A 6,228-nucleotide genomic window follows, 5' to 3' on the forward strand; every position below is an offset into this window, starting at 1 on the left:
TGACCCACAGCAGAAAATAATTCCTGAATGGAGATTCCACTAAGAGTCCAGCGGATTCACAGAGCCCATGTACCATATACATTACAACTTTACCTCAAAAAGATGGATCAATTTGTGTGAGGGACATAGGATATAAACAGGTGGCAAAGGGAGGAAATGAAATAGCGTATCAACTAATTTATATGAAAATACCATACACATAATGTGAAGTGGTATAAAAAATTAGGACTACCCAAGGGCAAGAAAATAACCAAAGACAGGAACAATAAATAGCAATTTGTGGGTCTGACAAAAATCCTACCTTGCAAATAACAGTTGATCTTCAGACAACTAAGATAATGTCTTAGATTTCAGTAAGTTTAGGGTTATTTGTTTGCAAAAAGAATAAAAGGAAATTGAAACCAAATGACTGGAAAGAAAAAATATATTAACAGAGCAGAACGGGAATGTTGGAGGGTTCTACTATTCACTCAAGCCACTCCATCAAGTTGGAAGGGCAGAAAGCCTGGAAAGAATTATAAAGTAAGAAACATCTCTTGAACTGTATATCTGACAATCAGAGATTACCAAGCACTACTTACGTCTTACAACTTTAGGACAGTGTAACCTCTCTTTTCCTTTTTTAATCATACCATTTGCAGATTTATACAGACTATCCTCTAGGCTTCCTATAGGGACCTTGTATATTACTGTGTCCTAATCATGATGCTATCTGGTGATAGTCAGGTAATAGCCAAGAGAACATTGACCATGGAAACACCATCTGACCATGTTTTCTGTTGTGATTGAGATTTTATAGACAACTACAAGGGCCCAATTGGTTGATTTAGAATCTTAATAACCACAAATCAATGTTTACGTATTCATTATAATCCCCGGTGTAGCCGGCTGATTGATCAGGGACTTTGAATTACATTTTGTTTTTTGCATGTTTCCAATGCTGCTTAAAGCACTTTTAAGAATATGACAAATTTTGAGCTGAAAGGGTGCTAAGAAGTAATTTAGTTCAAGGCATTTGTTTTAATACATAAAAAGATATGGCCTAGAAAATTTAAATGGCATCCTAAAGAGCCTACAGCTCAGTGGCAGCTCTGTGTTTTCTATTTTCTAGACCCAGGTTTTAGGACTAAAGCTCCCAAAACCATGTTTTTTTAATTTGTTTACAATTTCTCTTCGAAATATGTAATCTCTACTATAATCTAATTCAAAGTAATCAAGAGAATAGATGCCAAAAAAAGTTTTAGAATCTAGCATACTAACTGGAAATTAGAAAACTGATTTTTCAGATATAAATATCTTTATGGAGGATAATTATACACTTGAGAGTTGAACGATATAGGCTAAACTAATTAAAAATATTAAGTGGCATAAAGGTTCTTTCTTTTTTGATGAAATAAAACCAAGAAAAAAATATAATATGAACTACCATTTTTTGAAAGGCCATGAGCCAGTCGTATATTAGACAAGTAATGGAATATCTGATTTGAAATCAGGAGATGCACATTTACATTTATTTTTTACTAAGTGTGGGATTTTGAGAGAGCACACGAACCTTCTTGAGTAAGTTTTCTAATCTGTAAAAATAAGCAAACAAACAAATAAAAACTTTCTCATAATATAGGGCTCATTAATGAGGAAAAATTAGTAAAAAAATTGCCAATATATTGTTTTAGGCATAGCTTAACATAAACACTGTCAGGCATAAGAATTCATCCACATAAATATAATTTTTAGTCACTTCATAAGTGCTACTTAGTTCCTAGGTTATTGGACTGAACAAAAGGTCCAGTCTAAACTTTGAGATGAAGAATGAGGCATAAAACATGTGTTTCCTGGTGATGGGTAAGTAGTGGAAGTCGAAGAGAAATGGATGAAAGAGGCTCTGGCCTGCAGCACCATCCTACCGACGCATTATATAAAGGGACTCCAGCTCTTCTGATCCAATTAGAGAAAAGACAAACCCTAACAGTTTTGTGCCATTAGTGCCCCATATTTGACTTTTACTTCTGACTCTTCAGGTCGATTTGGAGCAATGTTTCAAATAAGTTTTCTGTAAAGTTACATAAATGTTATTTTTCTGACCACATATGTATTTGAAACCATTCTCAAATCTCTTTTAGACAAGAGAACCCAAAATGTTTGGATGTGAAACCTTTAGGTCACATTATTCTTCCAAAACTCTTAGATATTTTTCATTGTTTTAGAATATTTACTTGTTATGTCTGAAGCTGACTGCATACATTTTTTCCTTTATCAATAATTTTTCCCATTATTTGGATACTTGACAGTTTTTAAATTATTGATCATTTATTGTAAGTCAAAAGTTTGTCAGTATGAGTTTTACATGTCTCACTTATTCTATCTTGAATTCAGTAAAATTACTCAAATCTGCATATACAAGTCTATCAGTCAAGTTTTCTTCTGTCATATCTTATTGACTGCTTCTGTTTCATATGTTTTGTTTCCTTTTTCAGGAACACAAACTAAACATGTTAAAGCTCTATTTTGGTCTAATTAACTATCATGTTCTCTTTTATAACTCTCATTTCTTTATTCTCTTATCCATTCCCAGAGAGCTTCACAAGTCCATCCTCCCCATCACTAATTAATGTTTCTGTAGTAATATTTATATTGAACTCTATAGTTCAATATTTATGGTGCTTTTTAAAGCATGGACTTTAATTTTCCTGTTATACATTTCATTTCGTTGGAACTTTTTTAGCTTATCTATCATCTTTTTGTATTTCATTCTGTTATCAACTGTCTGCTGTTGCTGCTTCTCAGAGGCTCAGTCTTGCATTTTATTGAGTAAGGTAAACAAGTTTCAAAATGTCTCTTGAGTCTTCCAAGAAATTACTTTTAGAAACATACCCTTTCTTTAGGGCTTCAAGTTGGTCATTCTTTTCTCTTATTTCACAGTATTTTTGTTACCTATTGTTTTGTTTTATTTCTACTTTTTACAAGTTGTTGAATGGGACACTTCTTAACATAGTGACTGTGAAAATAAGGGTGGATGGACTACAGTAAACCACACTTTCTGGTGAATCAATGACCACAACAACTTCTCAGACTCATGGCTAGAAAGAAAGTTAATGTGCCCACATTCCAATATGATTTCGAAAAGCCATTCCTTTTACTGAGGTGGCAATTCCTTTTACCTTCTGCTTGGTCCTCTAAAACTTTGAGAAGATATCATAGACAACAACATAACTGTCCGGTTATAAACTATCCAGAATATCTCTGTCACTGTCTTCAGACCTTTGCTTATTGAGACGGAAGCAGTCAGTATGTAATGAGTGATCAATGGTTACACTTCATAGCTTCTGCCCAGCTATTTCCAAAACATGCTCTTTCTGGATGGTGTGAAAGATTGAAGTCGGGAAGGTGGGGGAAGTCTGATAATAGACCTTTAAATACCTCGAAAATCAATACATTAATAGCCTCTTTTGTTGGTCGGTATATACTCTAGATATAGACCCAAAGAAATAATATGAGGAAACTACAAAGTATCTTCCTTTTTTAGGTGTTCTCTTTGCCTTGAGATGAAACCTAAGAATGCCAAGAAAATTGACCTACCACTGGTTATTAGAAGTTCCTCCCAGATTCTATCTTTAGATTCTTTGAGACTTGATGCCATGTATTTTTATTTGATGGAGGGGTGCAGTGTTGTAAGTATCTTAAGACATAGCAAAAGTTACATCTTGGGCTCTTTTAAATAAGTTATATCAGATGTTCTTTTACTATTAATAGCCTCCCTCTTAAAAACATTACTTTTACTTAATAGTAATAACTAATAAATATCAGTTGTCTAAGCATTCTTATCAGTATAAACCTTCTCAAAGTCACAATGTTTCTTTAAATCACAGGAAACTATATATTGTGATTCCAGTTCATGTAAAAAATTCCATTGATTTCCATTTTGTCTCCTTCTTTACTTGTCTCACAAAGCTAGTGATTTTAAGTAATGTTAATTGTATTTAGATCAACTTTCCTTTGAGTTTTTTATTCATTTATTATTTTTCCATTTAGCTAATCATGCAGTAAAATTTATTGAATAGTCACTATGCACTAGGTACTGGTATAGACCCTGCAGATACTGAGATGTATGTAGGTTCTGCTTTCAAGAACTTATGATGTAATCATGAAGACAGATAATGAAAAATATTTACACTATGTTGTAATAAATCTTTTTGAAAGTATACATAGTATAAAAAATATTAAAATACTAGTGTCAATTAGCATCTGATTTTCAATGCTTGGGTTGTTATTCTTATCAACAACTTAGATTCAAAACTTTATTTTAAACATTGTTTTCAGGACTATGGTTTCAGTTTGCTTAATTTAAATCATTTTTTTAAATTTAAATCATTTTAATAAGCATTTAATAAGTGTCTGTCGTGAACAAGACACTCCACTTGACATTATATGGAATACAAAGCTAATTAATTTGCAATTTGAATCCTTAAAGTTTTTAGCCTAGCATTTTCTTACTTTATCCAGGCTGCTAGAACAAAATACCACACCCTGAGCAGCTTATAAACAATAGAAATTTATTTCTACCCCGTTCGGGAGACTGGAAACCCAAGATCAAGGTACCAGCATGGTCCCACATTTGTGAGGACCCCCTTCCTGCAACATAGCTAGTGCTGTCTCGCCGTGTCCTCACATGGTGGAAGGGGCAAGGGATATCTATGCAGTCTCTTTTATAAGAGCATCATTCCATTCATGACCTAAGTACCTCCCAAAGGCTCCACCTCCTAATATCATTACATTGGGCATTAGTATTTCAACATTTTGGTGAGACTCAAACATTCAGACCACAGTAAGCAGAGAATACAAAATAACTCTAAGTAACTCTCAATAAAGTACACAAAGTGCTATTAAAGCACAGTTACTGAGAAGATACAAACAAGAGCAACCCTTCCTTAAATAGTAAAATATTGACCGGGCTGGAGTGGCTCTGTTGACTGGGTGTCATTCCACAGAGCAAAGGCCTCCCATTTCATTCCCAGTCAGTTCACATGCCTAGGTTGTGGGTTCAGTCTCTGGTCGGGGCACAAACGAGAGGCAACCAATCAATATTCCTCTCTCACATTGATGTTTCTCACACTTTCTTCCTCCCATGCCCTTTCTCTAAAAATAAATAAATTAAATCTCTTTTTTAAAAAGAGTAAAAAATTGAGCTGCCTGTATTGAATATGATAATAATTGGCACCATTTATTGAGGAGTTTTGGTAAACTAGTCACTATAACACATCATGCTTCCTGTACATTATCTCTAATTTTGGAAAAATAGAAATATTTTTAACTTTAACTTATCTATATCAGTTAGGAAGGCCTAGCAGAAACGGAACAATATATTTTTGAAACTTCATTTGAAAATCATTCTTCCCATATCTTAGGAGGTTAAGGGGGCAGTGGGAGACAATTAGGCAATTTAGTATTAAGAGAAAGACAGGAAAGACCATGGTCTGCATTAAATTTGGTTCCTTTGGAAGATCTCATTGCCTATCTATATCCTTGGTTCGCAGCCACATATGGACATAAACTTTGCAACCAGTGTACAGACTCATGAAGAAATAGCTTGAGGATTGTAAACTATCACTCTCTTTTAAATTGTATATGTGTACATCTTATCTCTAAAACAATTCAACTAAGTTAAATATATTAAGTTTGTCTCTGAAATATGAAGAGGTAACAAATGTTTCCCACCTAAGAATTAAATATTACTGTTTAAAAACAAAACAAAGCAAAAAATCTCTCAATCAAACTAAAGAGAAACTAGCAATGGACAGAATTATGGTTGGCTCAGATTCTTAAAAACCACTATCATTTTGAAGGCTCAGATAAGTTTTCTCTGAGCAGTGGCTGATAATTGTGTTCAATATGTGGAAAATTAAAACAGAAGTATGCAATTGTGAAGGAGAAATTTGATCGAGGAAAGCAAATTTACAAATCTTGTAGGCGGGACAGAGTGTTGATCACTTAGCTTGTGGTTCCATAAGAACAAGTCTGTTGTGATAACTATATAGGTAAAAAATTAGCAAAGATCTTAGAAGACCATGTAGAATACTGGTAACATTTGGAAGTTTAATTTTATCATGCAACATAATTTAAACTGAGAGCAAATTGCCCTTATGGACTGATTCAGAAGAAATGTATTAAGACTGTGTTTTTGTTTTATATTGTTTTGTTTTGTTTTCTTATAAATTGAAGTATGGCCTATTA

The sequence above is a fragment of the Pteronotus mesoamericanus genome, unplaced genomic scaffold, assembly GCF_021234165.1.
Source record: "Pteronotus mesoamericanus isolate MK-2021 breed Mesoamerican mustached bat unplaced genomic scaffold, CSHL_Meso_final scaffold_21, whole genome shotgun sequence".
NCBI lineage: Eukaryota > Metazoa > Chordata > Mammalia > Chiroptera > Mormoopidae > Pteronotus > Pteronotus mesoamericanus.